This window comes from Bubalus kerabau, chromosome 10, assembly GCF_029407905.1.
Source record: "Bubalus kerabau isolate K-KA32 ecotype Philippines breed swamp buffalo chromosome 10, PCC_UOA_SB_1v2, whole genome shotgun sequence".
Classification (NCBI taxonomy): domain Eukaryota; kingdom Metazoa; phylum Chordata; class Mammalia; order Artiodactyla; family Bovidae; genus Bubalus; species Bubalus kerabau.
Window position 1 is genome coordinate 104,971,159 of NC_073633.1, and position 26,117 is coordinate 104,997,275.

The window sequence follows — 26,117 nt, forward strand, 5'->3', positions numbered from 1 at the left end:
TTTTTTAAAAAAGAAATATGTATCTTATACACTGAATCTTTACTATAAACTACAAAAATATGTCATGTTTTACAAGTAATAATAAAGTGTGCAATATTTATAGAGCATTATATAGCTCTGTGAATACACTAAAACATCACTGGTTGCCTAGCTCTTAGGTAAAGTGAATGGGGAATGAGAATAACTACTAATATGTATGGAATTTCTTTTGGCAGCATTGAAAATGTTCTAAAATTATATCATGGTGATGACTGAACTGTGTGAACAAATCTAGAAACACCACTAAATGGAAAAGCTTTATACTTTCTGTCTCTATGAATTTGCCTATGCTCAACATTTCACAGAAATGGAATATAACAGTATATGTTTTTGTGACTACTTTTTTTTTTATCATGAATTCCACACAGCAATTGATTCCCACAGAATGTTCTCCTTGAGTTTGACTGACCTCTTGTCTCCATAGATAACCAATATTATGAATGATCGAATGTAGTTCCAATGTGGAATAATATTTTCATTATATTCAAGAGTAAAGTGTGAAAGAATGAAGACATACATCAGAACGTCAGTCATTTCATCAAGGACAAGCCATAAGCACAACACACTTTTAAGTTTAATCTTGATTATTAACATTTTTCTCCATCACTTTTAAAGTCTAGACTAAGGATCAGCAAACTTTTTCTTAACAGGACACATAGCACATATTTCAGGCTTGTGGGTCATAAAGCTTCTGTTGCAACTACTCAACATTCCCATTGTAGTATGAAAGCAGGCATAAGCAATATGCAAATAAGTGGATGTATTCTAGGAAGTTCTAGTTTACAAAAACAGATCACAGATCCACATGCCATACAACAGAATAAACAATCAACGGAATTTATTTATAGTGTTTATCAATGTCTGATATGTAAATACTTCCACCACTCCCACCAGGATTTCAAGCTACCAGTATGACATCACTGAATGTAAAGTCATGAAGAGATGCATAGTAGGGGGTGGCATGGTGTTCTACTAATAAAAGGAGATAGAATAATAGAGTGTCAAAAGCATAGTATGCAAAATATGAGATCCACTGACTGTGTGCTTAGTCTCTCAGTAGTGCCGGACTCTGTTCAACCCCATGAACTGTAGCCTGTCAGGCTTCTCTATCCATGGGGATTCTCCAGGCAAGAATACTGGACTGGGTTGCCACACCCTCCTCCAGGGGATTTTCCCAACCAAGAGAATGAAACCAGGTCTGCCACACTGCAGGCACATCACATTCTTTACTATCTGAGCCACCAGGGAAGCCATAAGGCATCTTCATGTTCTATTTTCTGTCATGATTACTAATGGTCTTTGCTCTGGCCATTTTCTCAAAAGATAAGTTATAAGGAAAAAGAAAGCTTCATGTATTTTCATCAAGCTCATAAGTAGTATTCTTCGTTGATAGAAAACCAATTAACACTGTAAGTGGCTGAGGATATTCTATTTTCTTATGAAGTAATAAACAGAATAGTCTACATAGATTTTAAAGATATAAGAAAGTAAGTTTCTAATAAACACATCAACAAACCTTACTCCAGCAATGGATGTTTTTTTGTGTGACTTAAAAGGAACAACAAAGAAACATACGTATTTACGAGGTTATATTGGATTTCAATGACAACTGATATTCACTGTCTTCAATAATTCAACAATATAGTTTATTTTTAAATTGTAATAAAAATTCTAAAATAAGATGTTGATGACATGAATATAACATTACTAGACTTGAATTCTGTTGTGAAGTGCAGTGCAAAATAGCCTGGAAGGAGAAGGTCCTTGGGAAAATGGCGAAGGGCCAGAAGTACCCCAGCTTTGCATACTGCGGGCTGAAAAACATCTCCTGCCTTTAGCTATGCTCGGCGCCAAGATTTAATAATAAATATTAAGGATGTTGCTTGGGAAAACAGGTCATGGGATAAACACCTGGGTCATTTAGAACACACTGTCCTTGAAATATTTTTTACTGATTATGTCTTAACCCCATACGTGCTCTGCTGGCCATATACTCTAAGCTCTTTGTTCCTGCTTCTATAAAAAGGCTTGACTGTGAAATAAATTTGTCAGTCCTTGCAAGAGACTGTCCGAGTTTTGTTCTTTCAGGTTCATCGTTTCCAAGTCCCGGGGAGAAAATATCCACAAGTGGCGCCTGAACAGGGACTTGAAAGGAAGGCTGAACAAAGCGACGAGCCCCTGCAGGATGGGACAACATAGCAATAAGATTCCTTTTATTTCTATAATGCATCATTTTTTTTAAACAAAACGGTGTTAATGTTTCAAGAGATCAGTTGAATGACTGCTATCATATACTATTGGAACATAATCCATGGTTCCCGGAAGAGGGGACACTCAATCTAGACATATAGAAAAGGGTTAAAAGTAATGTTTTGCAAGCATATTGGCAAGGGTTACATGGTCACTCATACGGGCTATCATAGAACAAATTGAAGGGCATAACGTTGATTTGGAAGTAAAGACTATTCAGTCTTTACATGAATATGAGCTTAAGGAACAAGATATGCAAGATGCTTTGAAATATAAGAATGTTATGCTCAATCAGACACAATCCTTAGAAAAACAACTTAGAGACATATATATACAGGATGTATCAAAACTGAAGCCACTTAGAACGGAGGTCATTTCATTCAATGGACAGCCCAAATCTGAGGTTTTTCCTTCTGCTCTGCCTGTAACAGCAGTTGCTAACTTTGCTTGTACTAATCATTTCACTCCTCCTCGGGAGATGCCTGCTTGCGCTTTTGCTTTCCCAATACAGTTTAATCAACCTACCCAAGACCAAAATACTTGGGCTAATCTAGATTTTGGCATGTTGTCTAGCTTTAAAAGCATGCACTCTGTATGGACCTACTTCTCCTTACTGTGTAGAATTCCTTAGAGGATGGGCTGATCATTGGATGCCATATGATTTTTTTCAAATAACAAAGATGGTTCAAAATCCTCAACAATTACTTCAATGGCAAATATGGGTTAATGATGAGGCCCAACAAATGATGATTGACCAGCAATCTCATGATAACCCTGCCAATTTAACCTATGACATACTCACTGGAACAAGAGCCATGGCCGATATGATTGCGCAATTAGCTAATATTACCCCTCATGTGTTGCATTTCATTAAAGAAACTGCCTGCAGGGCATGGGCAAAGGTTGATAGCGTGAACTCTGATGGTTCATTTGTTAAGACTATTCAAGGACATGAGGAGGAATATTCTCAATTTATAGGAAAATTAAAGGATGCAATTGAAAAATCTATTAAGGATGTGACTTTACAAAATATTATTTTAAAACAACTTGCTTTTGAAAACACTAATGAGGAATGTCAATCCATGCTCAGACCAATTCGAGAGACTGGCTCTCTTATGGAATATTTGAAAGCATGTAGGGATATTGGATCTATGTCCCATAGAACAAAATTGGCGGCATTAGAAACCTTTAATGTACAGAAAGCTACTAATGCCAAATGTTTTAACTGTGGGAAGCCCGGCCATATGAAAAAACAATGCCTCCTACCAACACAGGCCAGAAAAAATAATACTACTTCTAATAAGAAGAGACCCCCAGGAATATGTCCAAGATGTAAAAAGGGGTTCCACTGGCTGAATGAATGTCATTCTAAATTTGATAAGGATGGAAACACCTTGACCCCCGGTGCACAACAAAAACAACAGGGAAACTAATAAAGGACCATCCTCTAGCCCCACTACAAAAGGAGGACCCAACGTTAAGATGCTACAAGCAGCTACATCTAAGAGTGCTTGCATTGATATACCTAGTCCTTATGACATGGAATTAATAGAATTATACAACCCCCACAAAATTCCCACTGGATATTACGGCCCGATTCCATCCGGGAGAATGGGACTGATTTGGGGATGTAGTAGCTGCACAATGAGAGGTTTAATGATATTGACCTGTGTTATGGACGAAGATTATGAAGGGGAAATACATGTTATGGTAAATGTTGTGAAAATAGGAAATAGATACTTACAAAAAGGGGAACGTTTTGCACAATTATTACTTTTACCATATATCAAACCAATGAAGGCATCTGATAAAGTTTGGCAGGGAGGCTTTGATAGTACCAACCTTACTGCTGCACTATCCACCTTATTAAAGGAACATCAGAAACCCATGCTCACTTTACGCATACGGGGAAAAAATTTCACAAATATGCTAGATACTGGAGCTAACATTTCAATCATTAGAGCTAAAGAATGGCCCCTTGATTGGGGTAAAGTTATAGCTCCTTCTAGACTACTGGGAATAAGCAAAGCTGATGCCACACAAACTTTTGTCAATGCATCCTATTTACAAATGTATGGCCCTAATCAAATTGTAGCTTATAATAAACCATAATGATTACCCATATCCCTATCAATTTATGGGGGCGGGATTTTCTTGAACAAACAAAAGCCACAATTTCTTTAAATGAACCTTTTTAATGGGGGCCATTGAGTTAACACCGCTGCCTCTCAATTGGGAATCTGATACCCCAATATGGACACCTCAATGGCCCCTAACTAAAGAAAAATTGGCAGCTCTTACCCAATTAATAAATGAACAATTACAAAAAGCTCATATAGAACCTTCATTTTCCCCATGGAATGCCCCTGTTTTTGTAATAAAAAAAGAAATCAGGAAAATGGCGAATGTTGATAGATTTAAGAAATGTTAACAATACCATGTTACCTTTGGGGCCCTTACAACCCAGATTACCCTCCCCTTCCATGGTACCAAAAGGCTAATCTATAATTATTATTTTACAAGATTGCTTTTTTACTATACCTTTGCATCCTAAAGATAGAAAACGTTTTGCTTTTTCAGTTCCTTCTATAAATCACATGGCTCCTGTTAAAAGATTTCAATGGAAGGTGCTACCTCAGGGAATGATGAACTCTCCTACAATTTGCCAATATCTCATATCTGCTTTATTACAACCCCTTAGAGACAAGTATCCTACTGCTTTCATTATTCATTACATGGATGATATACTTCTCTCCATGGGATCTGAACTCTGTTTACAACAGTTATATAATGAAGTTGCTACTACTCTTCAAAATCATGGCTTGCTTGTTGCACCAGATAAAATTCAATTGAAAGCACCCTTTAATTATTTAGGACATGTTATGGAAGAATCTAAAATCAAACCTCAAAAAACTCAAATTTCTATGCAGTCTCTATGCACGCTGAATGATTTTCAAAAACTGCTAGGAGATATTAATTGGCTACGGCCATCTGTCGGCATCCCTACCTATATCTTACAAAATCTATTTAAAATTTTAGAGGGATCCCTTAACCCTAATAGCCCTAGGCAGCTAACAAAGAGGCCAGAGAAGAGCTAGCCTTAGTGGAGGAACACATTCAACAATCTTTCTCAACTTGGCTAGATCATGATCAACCAGTTTCTTTATATATATTCCCCACTGAACATTCGCCCACCGCAATTACAGCTCAACACAGCCCAATAGAATGGGTATATTTACACACTAAACAGTCTAAAAAAATCATATCATATATTGAGAAAATAGGGCAATTAATCGTGCCAGGGAGAAGCCATGTACAAACTTTGACTGGATTTGATCCATATGCAATACATGTCCCCTTGACAAAAAAGGAATTGCAAATTGTCTTACAATATAACCTGACCATGCAAATGGCATTAAGTGGTTTTCAAAATGTTATCTCATTTCATTTGCCAAAAGGAAAATTATGGGACTTTCTACAATGTACTAAATTCATTGTAACTAATATCATTGCATCCCAGCCTATTTCCAATGCACCCACCTATTTCATGGATGGCAACAAGAAAAGCATAGCAGGGATTGTCGGCCCTGATATCAAAGAGAAATTACCCACTACCTATTCTTCAGTACAAAGAATTGAATTGTATGCTTTATATGTTCTTTTGTCGCTTCAACCATTATCCTTCAACATATATACTGATTCCAAATACCTTGCTTCCCTTTTTCCCAATTTACCTCCTTTTTATACAACCTAGATGAAGAATTATATACTCTTTTTTCACAGACTCAAGCCTTAATTCGCTCACGTATAGAACCTTTCTTTATTGCACATATACGTGCTCATTCAGGTTTACCTGGCCCTCTGGTTGCAAGAAATGATGCCATTGACAGGCTCATAACTCCCGTCTTTACATCTACCAATGACGAACATGCTAATCTTCATACCAATGCTAACAGACTGCACTCTAAATACCATATTCCCCTCACTGAAGCAAGGCACATTATTAAAACTTGTGACATCTATGCTCCTCTGCACTTACGAACTATGATTTCAGGAGTTAACCCCCAGGGGCAACAAACTAATTCCCTTTGGCAATCTGACTTCACACTGCTCCCCAAGAAAGTTTTCTTTGCTTTTTGTCTCAGTAGATACATTTTCCGGCTTTACCTGGGCAATACCTATCTCTTCAGAATCCAGCAAACATGCCATTTCCGCACTTTTACTCACCTTCCCCATTATGGGGATTCCTTCAGTCCTGAAAACAGACAATGGACCTACATTTATCTTGCACTCATTTCATTCATTTTTATCAGAATGGAACATCACACATATTACAGGAATACCCTATAATCCCCAAGGTCAAGCCATTATTGAAAGAACCCACCGCACCCTAAAAACTCACTTATTAAAACAGAAAGGGGGAATTTAGAAGAGGAGATACACTTCTTATCCTATGAACCCTCGATTATTATTATCTTTAACTCTTTATTCCCTAAATTTTTTAAACCTAACAAAAAATAATTCTGACACTCGTGCAGATAGACATTTTGCAGAAGACAAAAACAGCAAATTAGAAATCAATACACCAATATGGTATAAGCAATTTAATCAGTGGCTGCCAGGAATCTTACGACTCCTAGGCAAGGGTTATGGTCTTGTCATTGCAGATGGAGAGGAAATCTGGGTTCCCCTTCGCCATGTCCGTTACCGAGAAGGACCCCAAGACCAGACTCCCTCAGCAAGTGACAAAGCTGACATGAAAGGTCTCGTCAATGACCTTGGAGGAGCCAATGAGGAAACGCCATGGTCTGAATCCTTACCTGCCATGGGCTCAAGTGAAAAACATGACTCGTCAGGCTGAGCAAACACTGAAGAGCACTGGAACTCCTATGACTCCAGATAAGCTGTTTTTGGCAATGTTAGCTGTTCTTTCCTGTTCCTCTGGGGTAAGTGCAGAATATGTTTATTGGGCATCCATACCCAACCCACCACTTCTCTCCATAGTGGATTGGGTAGATAAAGCCCCTATGATCTTTACCAATGATAGCATGCATTTTCCAAGTCCCTGGTCCATAAAGCGACCAATCCATGAAGAAGATGAGGGAAAGCCAATCAACATTTCCGTGGGATTCAAAACCTTGCCTATCTCTTTTGGATCTCATCCCCTTTGCATGACTATCTTCCCACAGTGGTGAGCATACTCTGCCAACAATGAGACTGCTTTGTGTCTGGGAATGTTTGCTAAGGCATCTTTCTTACTTAATGGCTCCAAGCGACATTATCCAGGCCAGACAGCCAACTATTCGAACTCGCTTTTTCAACCAGAGGAACCTCCATGTCATACTGTATCTTGGAGAAGAAAACAGGAGATACAACCGTTACATTGGTCTGACTGTCGAGGCCAATTTGGGAAAGTTTCTATAATTCAGCAAAATCATACTAATCACACATTTAAATTTGTTGACTGGGGACCTCATGGGTTGTTTGTAAACTGTTCTGAAGAGCAGGAGGAACATCATAACTGCTCCTGGTTTAATAGATCAAGCATTGAAGGCTTTCATAAATCTAAGACAAGTTTCTGGACTGATAAGGACATATCGCTGAATTGGTATAATGGGGGCTTATCACCCCCACGACCCAGGATTGTCGTCCCCATTGTGGGGCCAGAGCAGTGGCACATTTGGAAAATTCCAGCAGCCTTAGAGCACTTCTTTAGTGTTTATGGGACTATGGGTGTGTTTCGTCCTTCTAATTATACCTTCCTATACAACAGTACTGGCTATATTCAATCATGTGTTCGCCTTCCGTACTTGTTTATTGTAAGGCATTTTGATATTGACTTATCCGTCAAGATTGTCAATTGTACTGCATGTGCATTGTATACCTGCCTTAATCACACCATTTCATATCACAATGTTAGCATTGCGCTAGTTAAACAAAGATCTGAGTTATGGCTTCCTGTAAACTTAACTGAACCTTGGACTGATTCTGTATTTCTTTCTGTATTGTTGAAAACTGGACTTAGGCGATCTAAGCACATCATTGGGTGGATTATTGCAGGCATCTTAAGCCTTATTTCCATTGTGACTGTAGGAACTTTGTCTGGTATGGCTTTACATAATTCTATACAAAATCTTGATTTTATCATTGCATGGCACAAAGACTCTCATGATCTTTGGACTCGACAAGCTCAAATGGATTAGCAATTACAAACCTGAATTAATGAGTTACAAACTGTGGTAATCCACTTAGGAGATCAAGTGCAGCAACTGAATTTTCAAACACGTATACATTGTCACTGGAATTTTACTTCTTTTTGTCTAACATGCCCTACAATGGCACTGAGTATCCTTGGGATAAAGTTAAAGCGCCTTTGCAGGATCTCACAGATAACTCAAGTTTAGACATCAATCTGTTGAAACAACAAATTGCTAATTTTCAAGTTGAGGTACCTAAGGAATTGTACAGCACTCAATTTTATGATACTTTAACTAAAACCCTATCGTCCCTAGACCCTAGAACTTGGTTTTCAGGAAGCAACATTTTTATATATGTATTAATCACCCTACTTTTTCTGTCATTGCTTATAGGATACAGATGTCTATACTCAAGACTCCATGCCTCCCATAACAGAGTCCGACTAGCAGCTGCCGTACTTAGATTAAAAACAAAAGGAGGATATGTTGGGAAGCAGAGTGCAAAATAGCCTGGAAGGAGAAGGTCCTTGGGAAAATGGCGAAGGGCCAGAAGTACCCCAGCTTTGCATACTGCGGGCTGAAAAACATCTCCTGCCTTTAGCTATGCTCAGTGCCAAGATTTAATAATAAATATTAAGGATGTTGCTTGGGAAAACGGGTCATGGGATAAACACCTGGGTCATTTAGAACACGCTGTCCTTGAAATATTTTTTACTGATTATGTCTTAACCCCGTACGTGCTCTGCTGGCCATATACTCTAAGCTCTTTGTTCCTGCTTCTATAAAAAGGCTCGACTGCAGAAATAAACTTGCCAGTCCTTGCAAGAGACTGTCCGAGTTTTGTTCTTTCAGGTTCGTCGTTTCCAAGTCCCGGGGAGAAAATCCCCACAAATTCCTTATGTATTAACAAGAATTTGATGAGTGCCTACAAGATGATCAGTCTACTCTGCTAAGTAATATGAAGGATGAAGAGATGAATAAGACACTCCATTTCCATTTCTAACACTCTGATCCAGGTTCTTGTCACTCATGTCAGGATGACTGCAGTTGTCTTCCAACTCATATATCCAGTTCATATATACTTCCTACTTCCTTTAATTCACCTTACACATTACCATGTCAAAATTTCTAAAATACTACTTTAGTAATACCACTTTCATGTTGAAAAATTTTAGTCTCCTTGGGGCTTCCCAGGTGTCTCAGTGGTAAAGAATCTGCCTGCCAGTGCAGGAGACTCAAGAGACAGGGGTTCGATCCCTGAGTCAGAAAAATCCCCTGGAGGAGGAAATGGCAACCCACTCAGTATTCTCACCCAGGAAATCCCATGGACAGAAGAGCCTGGAGGGCTATCGTCCAAAGGGTCACAAAGAATCAGACATGACTTAATGACTAAACAACAATAATAGTTACAATAAAGCACAAACTTCTTAGCTTGGTATTCAAAGTCCTCAACAGTGAAGTTCCTCTTCAACCCTATCTCTTCTTACACTCTCTCGTCTCCAACTACTCTTTGTCTCTCAACTATATCTTTGGAATTGGGACCATTGCCTTTTTACACATTCTATTATCCTGGCTTGGAATATTATGCAGCAAAAGGCTCCTCCCCATCCATCTAAGTCAAAGTTTTAGTCAATCATCTCATCTTACCTGCCCTTTCCCTAAGGATCTCTCTAACTCCTGACTTCCTGTCATTTGATTCTTCCTGTCATCTGTACCACATATGGAACAATTATAGTTGTATGGACTATTGACTGTGTCAACTGTATTAGTCAGGACTCCTAGAAATCCAGCAAGATTTATTGAAAGAATACTGGGGTAACTTACATTATTAAGGGATTGAACAATCCAATGGCAAGGTCAGAGGTTCAGCTGGAATGCAAGAGCAATTGAAAATGAGCAATTCCTGGACTCTGGGTCTTGCCTTTGCTTCTCACAGTCTATTTCCTTCCAAGGTAGATGATTTCTTCCATATGACAGAAAATAGGACATCCAACAGTTCCTAAATATTTCATTTCATGCCTCCTTCCCCCATAATAGAAAGCCTTTTTTTCCTACTAAAGTCCAGTCAGAAAGATACTAGGGAAGGATTCAGGTTGATGTGACATTGATCAGGCACCCAATTCCTGACTTAGTCAGTTACAGCCAAAGGCACAGCATTATTTAGTATTTGTGTGGCTATTGAGAAATCAACTGTAAAATATCAAGGGCTGTTCCTAGAGTAAAAAGAATATTCATGAAAAAGACACTAATTCTGAAAAATGTCTCTCACACTCCCCATCTTGACTTCCCAACGTTAACTGCATGAGCACCCATGTGTGGGGGCATGTTCAACCCACATACACACACACACACACACACACACACACACATCCTGTTTTCAGGGGACCCGAGTGTCATAGCCATAAATGAAAACAGAGTTCTCACTGAAGTTTTTCAGTTGCCCAGTTGTGTCCACTGTTTGCAATCCCATGGACTGCAGCATACCAGGCCTCCCTGTCCTTCACCATCTCCCAGAGTTTGCCTGAGTTCATGTTCATTGCATTGGTGATGCCATCCAGCCATCTCATCCCCTGTTGCCCTCTCCTTCTGCCTTCAGTCTTCCCCAGCATCAGGGTCTTTTCCAATGAGTCAGCTGTTCACATCAGGTAACCAAAGTATTGGAGCTTCAGCTTCAGCATCAGTCCTTTCAATGAGTATTCAGGGTTGATTTTCTTTAGGATGGACTGGTTTGATCTCCTTGCAGTCCAAGGGACTCTCAATTGTCTTCTCCAATATCACAGTTCAAAAGTATCAATTCTTCAGTACCCTGCCTTCTTTATGGTCCAGCTCTCACAACTGTATGTGACTACTAGAAAGACCACAGCCTTGACTCTATGGACCTTTGTTGGCAAAATGATGTCTTTGCTTTTTAACACGCTGTCGAGGTTTGTCATAGCTTTCCTTCCAAGAAGCAACTGTCTTCTAATTTCAAGGCTGCAGTCACCATCCACAGTGATTTTAGAGCCAAGGGAGAGGAAAACTGTCAGTGCTTCCACCTTTTCCCCTATTTGCCATGAAGTGATGGGGCCAGAGGCCATAATCTTTGCTTTTTTTTTTTTTATTTATTTAGTTAAAGCCAGCTTTTTCACTCTCTTCTTTCACCCTCATCAAGAGATTATTAGTTCCACTTTGCCTTCTGCCATTAGAATGGTATCATCTAGGTTGTTGATGCTTCTCCCAGTAGTCTTGATTGCAGCCTGTCACTCATCCAGCCTGGCATTTCTCATGATGTGTTCTGTGTATAAGTTAACAGCATGACAATAAACAGTCTTGTCATACTCCTTTCTCAATCCTAAACCAGTTTTTCCATACAGGCTTCTGTTGCTTCTTAACCAGTATACAGGTTTCTCAGGAGACAAGGAAGATGGTTTGGTATTCCCATCTCTTTAAGAGTTTTCCACAGTTTATTATGATCCACACAGTCAAAGGCTTTAGTGTACTCAATGAAACAGAGGTAGATGTTTTTCTGGAATTCTCTTGCTTTCTCTGTGATCCAGCAAATGTTGGCAATTTGATCTCTGGTTCAAATTTGATCTCTGGTTTTCTAAACTCTTCAGCTTCAGTGGTTGGGGCGTAAACTTGAATGACTGTGATGCTGAATGGTTTGCTTTGAAAATGAACTGAGATCATTCTCATTTTTGAGATTGTACCCAAGTACTGCAATTCAGGGTCTTTTGTTGACTATGAGGGCTACTCCATTTCTTCTATGAGATTCTTGCCCACGGTAGTAGATATAATGGTCATCTGAATTAAATTCGCCCATTCCTGTCCATTTTAGTTCACTGATTCCTAAGATGTCGATGTTTACTCTTGCCATCTCTTGCTTGATCACATCCAATTTATCTTGATTCATGGACCTAACATTCCAGGTTTCTATGCAATATTGTTCTTTACGGCATCGGATTTTACTTTCATCACCAGACACATCCACAGCTAAAGCGTCACTTCCTCTTTGGCCCAGCTGCTTCATTCTTTCTGGAGCTATTAGTAGTTCTCCTCCACTCCTCCTCAGTAGCATACTAGACACCTTCTAACTCGGAGGGCTCATCTTTCAGTGTCACGTCGCCTTGTCTTTTTATACAGTTCATGGGGTTCTCATGGCAAGTATACTGGAGTGGTTTGCCATTCACTCCTCCAGTGGATCACATTTTGTCAGAACTCTCCACTATGACCTTTGGGTGTCCCCACACAGCACGGCTCATGGCTTCACTGAGTTATGCAAGCCCCTTCACCAAGGGGCAGTGACCCATGAAGGGGCTCACTGAAGTACCTGTAGATACACCCATTGAATCTGAGATGGTTATCACCATGTCCCTGAGTGCCCAAGAGCCATGACCTGTGAAGCCATTTGTCAGTTTCCTCAGCCTTTCTGCACTGGGGTAAGGGTTGTAGACCCCTAAGCACAGCTGCTACTGCAGCCCTGTTCTCTCAGTCTCTGAACCCCTACTCCTACAGGGCTCTAGGATATTGTCCAGTAAGTCAAACGAGGGCCTGTCTCTAGTCCCACACTATTCAAGGCTACCAAAAACCTCCATTTGACCTCATGGACTGTAGCCCGCCAGGCTCCTCTGTCCATGGAATTTTCCAGGCAAGAATACTGGAGTGGGTGTCATTTCCTCCTCCAGGGGATCTTCTTGATCCAGCAATCAAACCCACGTCTCCTGCATCTCTTGCACTGGCAGGCAGATTTTTTTTAACCACTGCACCACCTGGGAAGCCAAGGACAATACAGCTTTTGGCAATTCAGCTCAAGATGGTAGGGGAATAAAAGATTCTCTGAGCATAATTCATTGGAATTATGAGGTTTGTGCTGGCAATATCGAAGGGCTGTTTGCCTCTGGGTTCTAACCAAAGGATCTGAAGTGCTCACCCCTTGTTCCCCATGCATTCACTACCAACACTTCATTTTCTTACAGAAAAGAATCAGGGGTAACTGGATGACTATCCAGAAGTCATGCTTAGAAGAATCCTGGAATCCTGATGCAGGATCCTAGGACCAGAAACTAAATGGAAGTTATTGGGAGGGGACATACAATCTAAAAAGCACAAAGGCTAAGACAATATCCAGCATGAGGACTGAACTTGGGAGACTTCCCACTAGACCCAGGATGTAGGACTTGGTACCATAGAGAATCCTGGGAAGAGCTAGATAGAACAGGGAACACTCACAAATCCTCCATCCCATCATGAAGCAATGGATTCAAGAGGGAGAGCCAAACCTGAAGCAAAGACCTCTTGAAAATTCTTCTGAAATCTGGATATGTGTAACCTGCCAGGAGCTTAAGTTGCTTAATGCGGGGCTTCATTCTTCCCTTCCACCATGAAGAACCTAGTCCTCCTCCATTACATTGTTGAGTCCAGGGTCAGCAGAGTCATTTCCCACTGCTGGAGTCGGTCATCTACACAGGCTGCCTCTCCATGATTCTCCCATGAGTCACCTGGATCACCTAAATAGATGACAGGTAGGTAGGTAGATACATAGGTAGATAAAGGATTTTTAAACTAATCTCTTTGAATTGGGTTTTATTTCAAATGAACACTACCATAGTCAGCACAGACACACCTCTTTCTTTGTTTTTCACTTTATTAAGCTTCACGGATACTGCATTTCTTTGCAAATTGAAGGTTTGTGACAACCCTGTCTCAAGCAAGTCTTTTGGCACTATTTTTCAACAGCATTTGTTCACTGCATGTCTCTGTCACATTTTGGTAATGCTTGCAATATTTCAAACTTTTTCAGTAATATATTTGTTACAGTGATCTCTGATCAGTGATCTTCGATGTTACTATTGTAATTGTTTGAAGGGCACCATGAACTGCACCCATGTAAGGCAGAGAACTTAATCAACAAATGTTGGATGTGTTCTGACTGTTCTACCAACTTGCCATTCCCCCATCTCACTCCCTCTCCTCTGATCTATTTCCTGAGAAACAACAATATTTAACTGTGTTAGTAAGCCTCACCTAGAGTCAGACTGCCTGGAATGTGAAGTCAAGTGGGTCTTAGGAAGCATCATGAAGAATCACGAAGAACAAAGCTAGTGGAGGTGATGGAATTCCAGTTGAGCTATTTCAAATCCTGAAAGATGATGCTGTGAAAGTGCTGCACTCAATATGCCAGCAAATTTGGAAAACTCAGCAGTGGCCACAGGACTGGAAAAGGTTAGTTTTCTTTCCAATCCCATTCCAATCCCTTTGGCGATGCCAAAGCATGTTCAAACTACCGCACGATTGCACTCATCTCACACACTAGCAAAGTAATGCTCAAAATTCTCCAAGTCAGGCTTCAATAGTACATGAATTATGATCTTCCAGATGTTCAAGCTGGATTTAGAAAAGGCAGAGGAACAAGAGATCAAATTGCCAACATCTGCTGGATCATAGAAAAATCAAGAGAATTCCAGAAAAACATCTATTTCTGCTTTATTGACTATGCCAAAGCCTTTGACTGTGGGGATCACCAAAAACTGTGGAAAGTTCTGAAGGAGATGGGAATACCAGACCACCTGACCTACCTCCTGAGAAATCTGTATGCAGGTCAGGAAGCAACAGTTAGAACCAGACATGGAACAACAGACTGGTTCCAAATCAGGAACAGAGTACATCAAGGCTGTATATTGTCACTTTGCTTATTTAACTTATATGCAGAGCACATCATGAAAAATGCTGGGCTGGTTGAAGCACAAGCTGAAATCAAGATTGCCATGAGAAATAAATCAATAACCTCAGATATGCAGATGATACCACCCTTATGGCATAAAGCAAAGAGGAACTAAACAGACTCTTGATCAAAGTGAAAGAGGAGAGTGAAAAAGTTGGCTTACAACTCAACATTCAAAAAACAAAGAGCATAGCATCACTTCATGGCAAATAGATGGGGAAACAATGGAAACAGTGAGAAACTATTTTCCCGGGCTCCAAAATCACTGCAGATGGTGTCTCCAGCCATGAGGTTAAAAAGATGCTTGCTCCTTGGAATAAAAGTTATGACCAACCTAGACAACTTATCAAAAAGCAGAGACATTACTTTGCTGACAAAGGTCCATATAGTCAAAGCTATGGTTTTTCCAGTAGTCATGTATGGATGTGAGAGCTGGACTATAAAGAAAGCTGAGCACCAAAGAATTGATGCTTTTGAACTGTGGTGCTGAAAAAGACTCTTGAGAGTCCCTTGGACTGCAAGGAGATAAAACCAGTCAATCCTAAAGGAAATCAATCCTGAATATTCATTGGAAGGACTGATGTTGAAGCTGAAGCTCCAATGCTTTGGCCACCTGATGCCAAGAACTGACTCACTGGAAAAGGCCCTGATGCTGGGCAAGATTGAAGGCAGAAGGAGAAGGGGACGACAGAGGATGAGATGGCTGGACGGCATCACCAACTCGATGGACACAAGTTTGAGTAAACTCCGTGATGGACAGGGAAGCCTGGCGTCCTGCAGTCCATGGGGTCACAAAGAGTTGGACATAACTCAACTGAATCCAGAGCAAGGCCTTTAACTCTCTTCATTTGTCTTGAAGGATAGAAATGAGGAAGCTGCAGAAGGAGAGCTTGAAAGCTAGCAGAGGTTTAAGGAAAGACACTATCTCCATTAACATTAAAAAAAAAAGGTTTAGCAGTTTAGTGCTGATGTAGAAGCTGCAGCAACTTATCCAGAAGATTTAGCTAAGATAATAAAGTGTTCATTGTTCAATCGTGTGCAACTCTTTGTGAACCCATGGACTACCGCCTGCCAGTCTCCTCTGTCCATGGAATTCTCCAGGCAACAATTCTGGAGTGGGTTGTCATTTCCTTCTCAAGGGGATCTTCCCGACTCAGGGATTGAACCCAGGTCTTCTGCATGACAGGCAGATTCTTTACCACCTGAGTCATTGGGAAGATAATGAAGGTGGCTACACTAAGCAACAGATTTTCACTGTGGATGAAATGGATTTGTAATGGAAGAAGATATAATCCAGCTGGAGAGAATTCAACACCTAACTTCAAAGCTTGAAAGAACAGGCTGACACTCTTGTTAGAGGCTAATGCAGCTGGCAATTTTCAGTTGAAGGTTGTATTTATTTACCATTCTGAAAATCCTCGAGTCCTTAAAAATTATGCTAAGTCCTCTCTACCTGTGTTCTATGAAAGGAATGACAAAGCCCAGATGACAGCTCATCAGTTTACAACATGGTTTACTGAATAATTTAAGCCCATCGTTGAAACCTAATGCTCAGAAACAAATTTTTCAAAGTACTGCTACTCATTGACAATGCACCTGATCACCCAAGGGCTGTAATGAAGATGTATGAGATTAATGTTTTCATGCCTACTAACACAATATCCATTCTGCAACTCAAAGAGATCTGCAACTTTCAAGTCTTATTTAGAAATACATTTTGTACAATTATAGCTGCCATGGAGAGTGATTCCTCTGATGGATCTGGGAAAAATAAATTGAAAACTTTCTAGAAAGGAGTCACCATTCTAGGTAACATTAAAAACATTTGCAATTCACGGGAAGAGGTCAAAATATCAACATCAATAGGAATTTGGAAGAAGTTGATTCCAACCCTCGTGAATGACTTTGCAGAGGAAGCAACTTCAGATACCGAGCAAATAGCAAGAATAGAAGTGGAGCCTGAAGATGTGACTGAATTGCGGCAATCTCATGATAAATCTCCAGTGGATGAGGGCTTGTTTTACAGATGAGGAGAAAGCAGTTTCTTGAGACGGACTCTATCCCTGGTAAAGATGGTGTGAAGATTGTTGAACAACAATCTTCTTTGTTGAGCAGCAATCTTTGTTGTAAAACAACAAAGCATTTAGAATATTACATAGATTTTGTTGACAAAGCAGCAGCAGAGTTTGAAAGGATTGACTCCAATTTTGAAAGAAGTTCTACTGTGGGTAAAACACTATCAAAGAGCATTGCATACCACAGAGAAATCGTCTGTGAAAACAAGAGTCAATCAAGGTAGCAAACTTCATTAAGAAACTGCCACAGCCCACCCCACCTTCAGCAACCACAACCCTGATCAGCCAGCAGTCAAGATGGAGGCAAAACCCGTCGCCAGCAAAAGAACTGGGACTTGCTGAAGACTCAGAGAGCGTTTTTTAGCAATATTTTTAAATTAAGGTATGCACATTGTTTTCTTTAGACACAGTGCTATTGTATCCTTTATAGACTACTGCACAGTGTAAACATAACTTTTATATGCACTGGGAAACCAAAACTCCAGGTGACTCGCTTTATTGCAATATTTACTTTATTGCGGTGGTCTGGAACTAAACCTGCAATATCTCTGAAGTATGCATATATAAGCCAGTGTGACTGAAACACACAGTGGTCACACTTCTTGCTGTAAGGACTGCTTTTCCAGAGGGAGGAAAATCAAAAGTCAACAAGAGCTGCAGGTGTAGCGCTGTCCTGGAAGCTAGGAGGGCACAGACTCCTTGTCTATTGTTGCCATGACAAATGACCACCCATTTAGTGACCTGAAGCAACAAAAAGTTCATTCAGTCACAGTTCTGTTGGTAGGGTGGGCTCACCTGGTTTCTCCTCTCCTCCTGGGTCTCAGGGCCAAAATCAAAGTGTTGGCCAGCCACCGCAATTCTGTGGAGATTCTGGAAAGAATGTGCTTCTGGGCCAATTCAGGTTGTCGGTAGAATCCAGTTCCTTTTCCTTGTAGTGCGACTGAGGTCCCTGCATCCTCGGGGGCTCTCAGGAAGAGGTTGTCTCAGCTTCGACAAACTTAATCAGCTCTCTTCATTTTTAGAGTCACCAACGGGGAGTGAAATGCTTCCGGTGCTTAAAAACCCCCGCCTTCTCCTCCTGCCGCCTTCCTCGGTCTCCAGCGAGAGAAAAGTCACTGCTTTTAAAGGCTTGTGTGATTAGATCCGGCCCACCTGGACAATTCAGGATACCCTCGCTCTCTCAAGGTCCGTTACCTTAATTACATCTGCAAAATGGCCTTTACCATGTAATGTAACAAATTCACAGATTCCAGGGATCGGGGCATAGACATCTTGGAGGACCATTCTGCCGACTGCTGGAGATACGGCCAAGTGCAGAGAAGAGGGCATTTCTGGCCAAGACTGATGCCACTTTCACGTGGGATTTGTTCTTGAGTTATTTCGTTTAATTCAATACAAAGAAAATGTACAAAAATAAATTTGTTGATTTCAATATATTTTTCCTGATTGCATATAAATATATGATATACATTTAGAATATATGTATATGTATATATGTAGTCAAAGGGCTTCCCAGGTGACACTTGTGGTAAAGAACCCCTGCCAATGCAGGAGACGTACGAGACCAGGTTCAATTCCTGGGCCAGGAAGATCCCCTGGAGGAGGGCATGGCAATGCATTCCAGTATTCTTGTCTGGAGAATCCCATGGACAGAGGAGCCTGGCGGGCTACTGGACATGCCTGAAGCAACTGAGCACGCACGCATATAGTCAAAGCCTTGGAGCTTTATATTTGGCTCATTCAATTTATGAAAAATATCTAGCACATAACCTACTTACCAGAGCTAGTCCTACCATCAGGTAAAAAAAAAGACCTCTGACCTTTACCCAAAGTAATCAATTATAAAATCCACAAATCCACTGAAAAAAAAGATACAAATCACGATGGTAAGTTGACAAGACTGTAAAATAAACTGTAAAATGTTGTCAATATTAAAATGACACAGATCTATTATCATAAAACTATACATTTTTCTAAGTTACAAAATCAACCATAAATCTTTTTGTTGTATTCAACTAGTTAAGGTATACTGTTGTATTCAGCTAGTTAATGTATGGTTAAAATTGCAGTTTTTGGAAAAGGAGGCTTAGGATGAAAGGCAGGGTGCCATTCAGTCAGCTGGGTGCATGCGTGTGTGCACTAATGCCAGTGTTTGGCTTTGGGGGATGTTGAGGAGACAATTACCTTGATCCAATGGTAACTTCCACCTACGCTCTCAGGTAAGCTCTCTCAAAGGTTATAGAACACAAAAGGTTCGCCAACCAAATCAAAATATTTGAATTACACAGGTTATTTAATCAATTTAAAGCACAGCAAGAAGCCAGGGAAAGAGAAGAAGTAAGCTAACACATGTAGGATAGGACACAAGCAGATGGAACCAGCACAATTTTCCACCAGGAATTGTAGACTCAGTACCTAGGGTCCATGGCGCTTTTACAAGTCCACAAAACTGTTTAAACTTCTTTTACCAGAAAGAAAAAAACTGTCATCCAGCCTGGATTGTATTCATCTTTATACCAATGTAGTAGTACATGCAATTTTTAATACTTCTCAATGGAAGAAAGGGTCCCAGAAGAAAAACCCAAATGCTCAGGGTACAGGGCAAGTATCTTGCAGTACACAATGGGATGACCACACCACCCATGTTTCCTGCATCAACATTCTGCACTGACGACTGAGGTTTGAACACAGGGCTTTATAGACAAAGTGCCTGGAGCCAACACAAACACTAGCTTTATCCAAGAGACTCGGACCAAGGAAGCCTGGGCATAGAAACAGCTTGGCAACTAGCCTGCTCCATAGCCCTGGGTCTTCACAAGCCTCTTAGACAGTGGGCATGTGGGCCCAAAATAGGACCATATCAGGAGCCTCCAATGGATGGCCAATATAAGGATGCTTAGAGGTGGCATCAGCTTACTTTAGGATGGCTTTTCCATGTCTTTGAACCTATAAGTAACCCTCTTATTTGTTCCATCACACATTTCATCTATCCCATCTTCAACCTGTCTCACAGGTTACTTACTATCTATATTCAACACATGTACTCTGCCTGTGTCTCACAAGCTACTGTTTGGCCATTCTTTATCCCAAGCACGTGCTGTCAATTTTGCCTGCATTTCATAAGTTACTAGCTTTCTTACTATGCTTAACGCTTCTTATGAGTTTTATTTATCCCATTTGTTGTCTTGCTTTTTATAAAAGAACTGAATGTTCTCAAATAATATTGAAAACATGTTACAGGAAAAGTTAAATAAGAATAATGTAGAAGGGTAAGAAATAGCACCAATTATTTCATGAGAGGACTTTCCTTAGACTTTGTGATCAAACATGTTTTATGCAGATAAAGTTACAAATCACAAAAGACTATGTGGGATTCTAAATGTCCACTGAAAATATCTAAATGGATAAAGAAGATGTGGTACAAATATACAATGGAATACTACTCAGCCGTAAGGAAGAATGAAATAATGCCATTGGCAGCAACATGGAGGGGCCTAGAGATTATCATACGAAGTACAGTAAGTCAGAGAAAAGAAATACCACACATCACTTGTATGTAGAATCTAAAAAAGTTGATACAAATGAACTTAGTTACAAAACAGAAACAGACTCACAAACATAGAAAACAAACTTACGGTTACCAAAGGGGAAGGGGCAGAGGAGTTATAAACTCCTAAATTATGAGTTCAGGATTAATAGATTCACCCTATTATATACAAAGCAGATGAACAACAAGGACCTACTGTATAGCACACAGAACTATATTCGGTATCTTGTAACCTATAATAGAAAATAATATAAAAGTGTATATATACATATACAGCTGAATCACTTTGCTGTACACCTGAAAGTAACACAGCGTTTGTAAATTAAATATGTGCCCTGCTTAGTCACTCATGTCCCACTCTTTGGACTGTAGCCCGCCAGGCTCCTCTGTCCATGGTATTCTCCAGGCAAGAATACTGGAGGGGGTTGCCGTGTTCTCCTCCAGGGAATCTTTCCCACCCAAGGATCGGACCCAGGTCTCCCACGTTGCAGATGGATTCTTTTACCATCTGAACCACCAGGGAAGCCCAAGAAGACTGCAGTGGGTAGCCTATCCCTTTTCCAGGGGATCTTTCAGACCCAGGAATAGAACCAGGGGTCTCCTGCATCACAGGTGGATTCTTCACTAGCTGAGGTACCACAGAAGCCCTAAATCAACTGTACTTCAATTTTTTAAAAATGTTTTAATAAAAAAATTTTAAACACTGTGGTTTATAAACTTTTCATCATGCTTTCATCATGATGTTGCTATTTTATATTAGGAAGTAGATAAAATTAAAACATAAGGTGAAGTAAGATGAAAATTTTCTGTAGTTTAAGCGTCTATTTACCATTATGATTATAATGCAGATTTACACTATACAGTATCACACAAAATTTTTATCTACAGGCTTTTCCAAGGTAACTTAAAACTTCAACAGCTCCTGAAAATGTTCCAGTTACACTTCTCACATTAACCATCTTTGTTTAACCTATCTACAGAGTTGGACATGACCTGGTGACTGAACAAAAACCTATTCTACTTGTGCGCCTCACAGGTGTGTTTCTTTTTAGGTAAAGACATCACAGGGACAAGCATTAACAACAGGTAAAAAGGATCTGCTTCTGCTGCTGCTGCTGCTATGCTGCTAAGTCGCTTCAGTCGTGTCCGACTCTGTGCGACCCCAGAGACGGCAGCCCACCAGGCTCCACCGTCCCTGGGATTCTCCAGGCAAGAACACTGGAGTGGGTTGCCATTTCCTTCTCCAATGCATGAAAGTGAAAAGTGAAAGTGAAGTCGCTCAGTCGTGCCCAACTCCCAGTGACCCCATGGACTGCAGTCCACCAGGCTCCTCCATCCATGGGATTTTCCAGGCAAGAGTACTGGAGTGGGGTGCCATTGCCTTCTCCAGTAAAAAGGATCACTTATGTGAAATATGTTGATGGTGAGGGTTCCAAGGGGGAGGCCCAATTTTAGTTTTCCTTATTTCTTATCAATACTTGTCTTAACCTCATCAAACTCGCAAGAGCTATGCATTTCTCAATAATAGTCAGGGACTGTCAGGGAACATTTAACAGGATTCCTGCATGCTGTTTTCTATTTCTCAAGGATTCTCTGTTCCTTATCAGTTCCTATTCCGAGAACGAGTAGAGCTGCACACAGTTCTCAGGACTGAGATCATAGGATGAGACATGCAGTGACTCTTTTCAGCGTCATCGACCTTGTATGTATTAGACTATCCATGTTGTGGCTATTGAAAAAATTTCATCCTGTGTAATAGCTGAGTAATCATCTTACTACAGATATATAAGCCTGCATTTCTGCTAATAAAGCACCCTTGCTCCATCAGAGCTTGGGTCCCCATGTCTTTCTGTCTTTCTTTCTGTCTCTCTCTCTCTCTCTGTCTCTCTTTTTTTTTTTATGGTATCATGTTTTATGTTTATTTTTTATTATTTTTTTTAATTTTATTTTATTTTTAAACTTTACATAATTGTATTAGTTTTGCCAAATATCAAAATGAATCCGCCACAGGTATACATGTGTTCCCCACCCTGAACCCTCCTCCCTCCTCCCTCCCCATACCATCCCTCTGGGTCTTTTATCACTTTCTTATTGTCGACTCCAGACCACCAGGTTCTGGTCCATTAAAGGACCGCAACAAGGGATGAAAGAGAAGGTCATGAAATAAAAACTAGACCCATGGTCTACTGTCAGTGTATTTTAGGACAACCAGCAAGAGCCAAAACACTTTCCAGTGCCATGCTTCATCTTCAACACAAATATATACAAGATAGGAAAGGAAAGAAAGATCGGGGTTGGGGGAGGTTCTTGACATCTCCAACTAAAAGACTCTTCCCTCAAGTCAGTATCTCAAATCGACTGTGCCCTGGAGTGGGGAGGGGGTGTTTAGAGGCCAGAGCCAAGGACCACAGTAAGAACTGGAAAATGCCAAGTGTATGCCTTTCTTAGACAAAGCAAGAGATGGGCTATAAAAGGGGGGAAATGGGAAAGGACAACTCTCTTGATGACAGGGAAGAGGACCCCAGGGCATTGATAGCCCAGTTAGAAAAGTATTTATCTGTAATTCACAATTCAGCTGATAATTGTTTACTGACATTATCATCATAAAGTGTTAAGAGTTGAGGACCATCATTAAGAGTTGAGGACCATTTCTTCTACTCTATCCCCCATGGTTCTGCATATGTAATAAGGAACAAGTAATAACTATTTCCTTGGAAGACAAGCTATGACCAACCTAGACAGCATATTAAAAAGCAGAGGCATTACTTTGCTGACAAAGGTCCATATAGTCAAAGCTACAGTTTTTCCAGTAGTCACGTATGGATGTGAGAGTTGGACCATAAAAAAAACTGAGCACCAAAGAATTGATGCTTTTCAACTGTGGCATTGGAGAAGACTCTTGAGAGTCCCTTGGACTGCAAGGAGATCAAACCAGTCAATCTTAAAGGAAATCAATCCTGAATCTATCAATCCTGAAGTTCCAATACTTTGGCTACTTGATGCAAACAACTGATCATTGGAAATAACACTGAGGCTGGGAAAGATTGAAGGCAGGAGAAGAAGGGGACGATAAGAGGATGAGGTGGTTGGATGGCATCACCGACTCGATGGACATGAGTTTGAGCAAGTTTTGGGAGTTGGTGATGGACAGGGAAGCCTGGCATGCTGCAGTCCATGGGGTTGCAAAGAACTGGACTCGACTGACTGAACTGAATAACTACTTGTTGTTCACCCCGTTATTTATTCATGCACGCATTTGCCAAGAACCTGTTGTTGTATACCAGATGCTATATGACAATTAAACCAACGAGCATTTACTGTCACTGACTCTGTGACAGGCACTGCACTAGACACTGGAGGGAAATCGTGAACAAAACTGTGTCTTGGAGAAATTAATTGATTAGCACTTGGCTCTATACATTTACAGACTAAGTTTCTGGGTCCCTTTTATTTCAGTCTCTCTGATTCTGGCCTTACTGCCACTGTTTTTGCTTCATGTATGTATGAAATGAGGAGAGGTCAATATGAAACTATTCTCACCTCGCAGACCACACACCAGAAGAAGTGACGGGCCAGATTTGACCCATGCACCATAATATGTTCACCCAACTTAATAAAAGTAGAAAGAAAGAAAACCAGGGAGCAAGATTTCTACAGCAACAATTATTCGTATGTGCTGAGACACCATGACTGGTTTTACATCATTGTCCAGAGAGCAAGCAAAGAATGATAGTTGTGATTTGGGGTTTATTTGAGAAGAAATGATTGAGAGAGACATCATTTTTTTGAGCCAGCTGCAAAGATCAGAGATTGTAGGAAGCAAAAAGGACAATGGAGATAAATAGGGTCATGAGTCATTTGATTGTCAGGACATTTTAAGGCCTCCACCACAACCGGGCTCATTTCTCTTAATAGCTTGGCTAAAGAACACCCACCATCAAGGCAACTATTACAAGAAATTCACCACTGAAACTGGTTGGGCTTAAAATTGTCAGAAATGGTTGTTTTGAGCTGAGTCTTTCAGTAGGAAAATGTGCATGTCTATGAATAACGTGCTGTTATCATTATTATTATTATTGCTTTGCTTTTAGGCAATGGGTCTTTCAGTAGGAAAACGTGCATGTCTATGAATAACGTGCTGTTATTATTATTTTTGCTTTGCTTTTAGGCAATGTATTGGCTTCCTAATACGATAACGAAGTCTCCTCCTCCCTTCCCCTCCCCCCACCAACACCTACACATTCTCCATCCCCATCTCCTCCTGCTCAACATGGTTACGGCCCTGCTTATAAAAGTATGAGTCTATATGCTATTGATAAGTAAGACACGCAGCAAACGCAACTTGTTTTTTCTCTTTTCTGAAACCCATCTTGTTTTTTCCTGGAGCTAATTATTGTCTTCCTTCCACCCCTTTGTTTCCATGTTCGTATCAGTAACTCAACTTCAGATTTTCTAGCAGGACCTTATGGCATGTATCCACCACACTGGGTATTCCATCAGTTTCACCTCACTGGGGGAATCTCTCCCAGAGCCTTCAGACCTGTCCTGTCTAGACTGGAGACCTAGACACTCCATGGTCCACTCCATTCATCCTGGGGGTTTTGCATGCTTTGCTGTCATATTGCATCTCCCAGTTTTTATACTACATTTTGTTACAGTAAGAATGCTTCTCACCGTCAGTCGTAGTAGCCATGCATCTTATGCTTGGTCTCCACTAAGTAGGCCATCCATAACATAACAAGGGTCTCCAAAGTTGCCTATGAAGAAGAGACAGCTGCATGATTGTTAAGGGCCAGGCCTGGAAATGGTTTACTACCTCCCATTGGCCAGAACTCAAGTTATAAGACCTCAACCTATGGGGGATTGGGATACATAGTCTTCCATGTGTCAGAAAAAGTGGTATATGGAACATTTAGCATTATGTCTGCCAAATCTACCCAACTTATCACCAAGGCATTTTATTTTTCTTCCAATGTGTGTACTAAAGACAGTCTAAAGCAATCAATAATCTCCATTGGTTCCAATCCCCTTGGTTTGTTAATGAACTAAAATCAAAACTCATCAGTTGTATAAACACAAACTAGAAATTTAGCTTACAGACAAAAAGTACTTCTAGCAAAAGTGTTGAATAGCAGACCTCAGATTGTCACCGCCCCTTACCAATTCTGAAATCCATTCCTACACTGCTGCAGCTGCTGCTGCTAAGTCGCTTCAGTCGTGTCCAACTCTGTGTGACCCCAGAGACGGCAGCCCACCAGGCTCCTCCGTCCCTGGGATTCTCCAGGCAAGAACACTGGAGTGAGCCACCA

The 26,117-nt window shown here is 40.6% G+C and overlaps 1 long non-coding RNA gene across 1 annotated transcript; it reads right to left on the reverse strand.

Moving 5' to 3' along the window:
- Nucleotides 1-595: 595 nt before the first annotated feature.
- LOC129621894 (uncharacterized) lies at nucleotides 596-18,364 on the reverse strand. The gene is made up of 3 exons (XR_008699808.1): nucleotides 18,057-18,364; nucleotides 13,745-13,972; nucleotides 596-2,217 (listed from the first exon to the last, which is right to left on the reverse strand). It is a non-coding gene; the product is annotated as an uncharacterized LOC129621894 (long non-coding RNA).
- Between the last annotated feature and the right edge of the window lie 7,753 nt (nucleotides 18,365-26,117).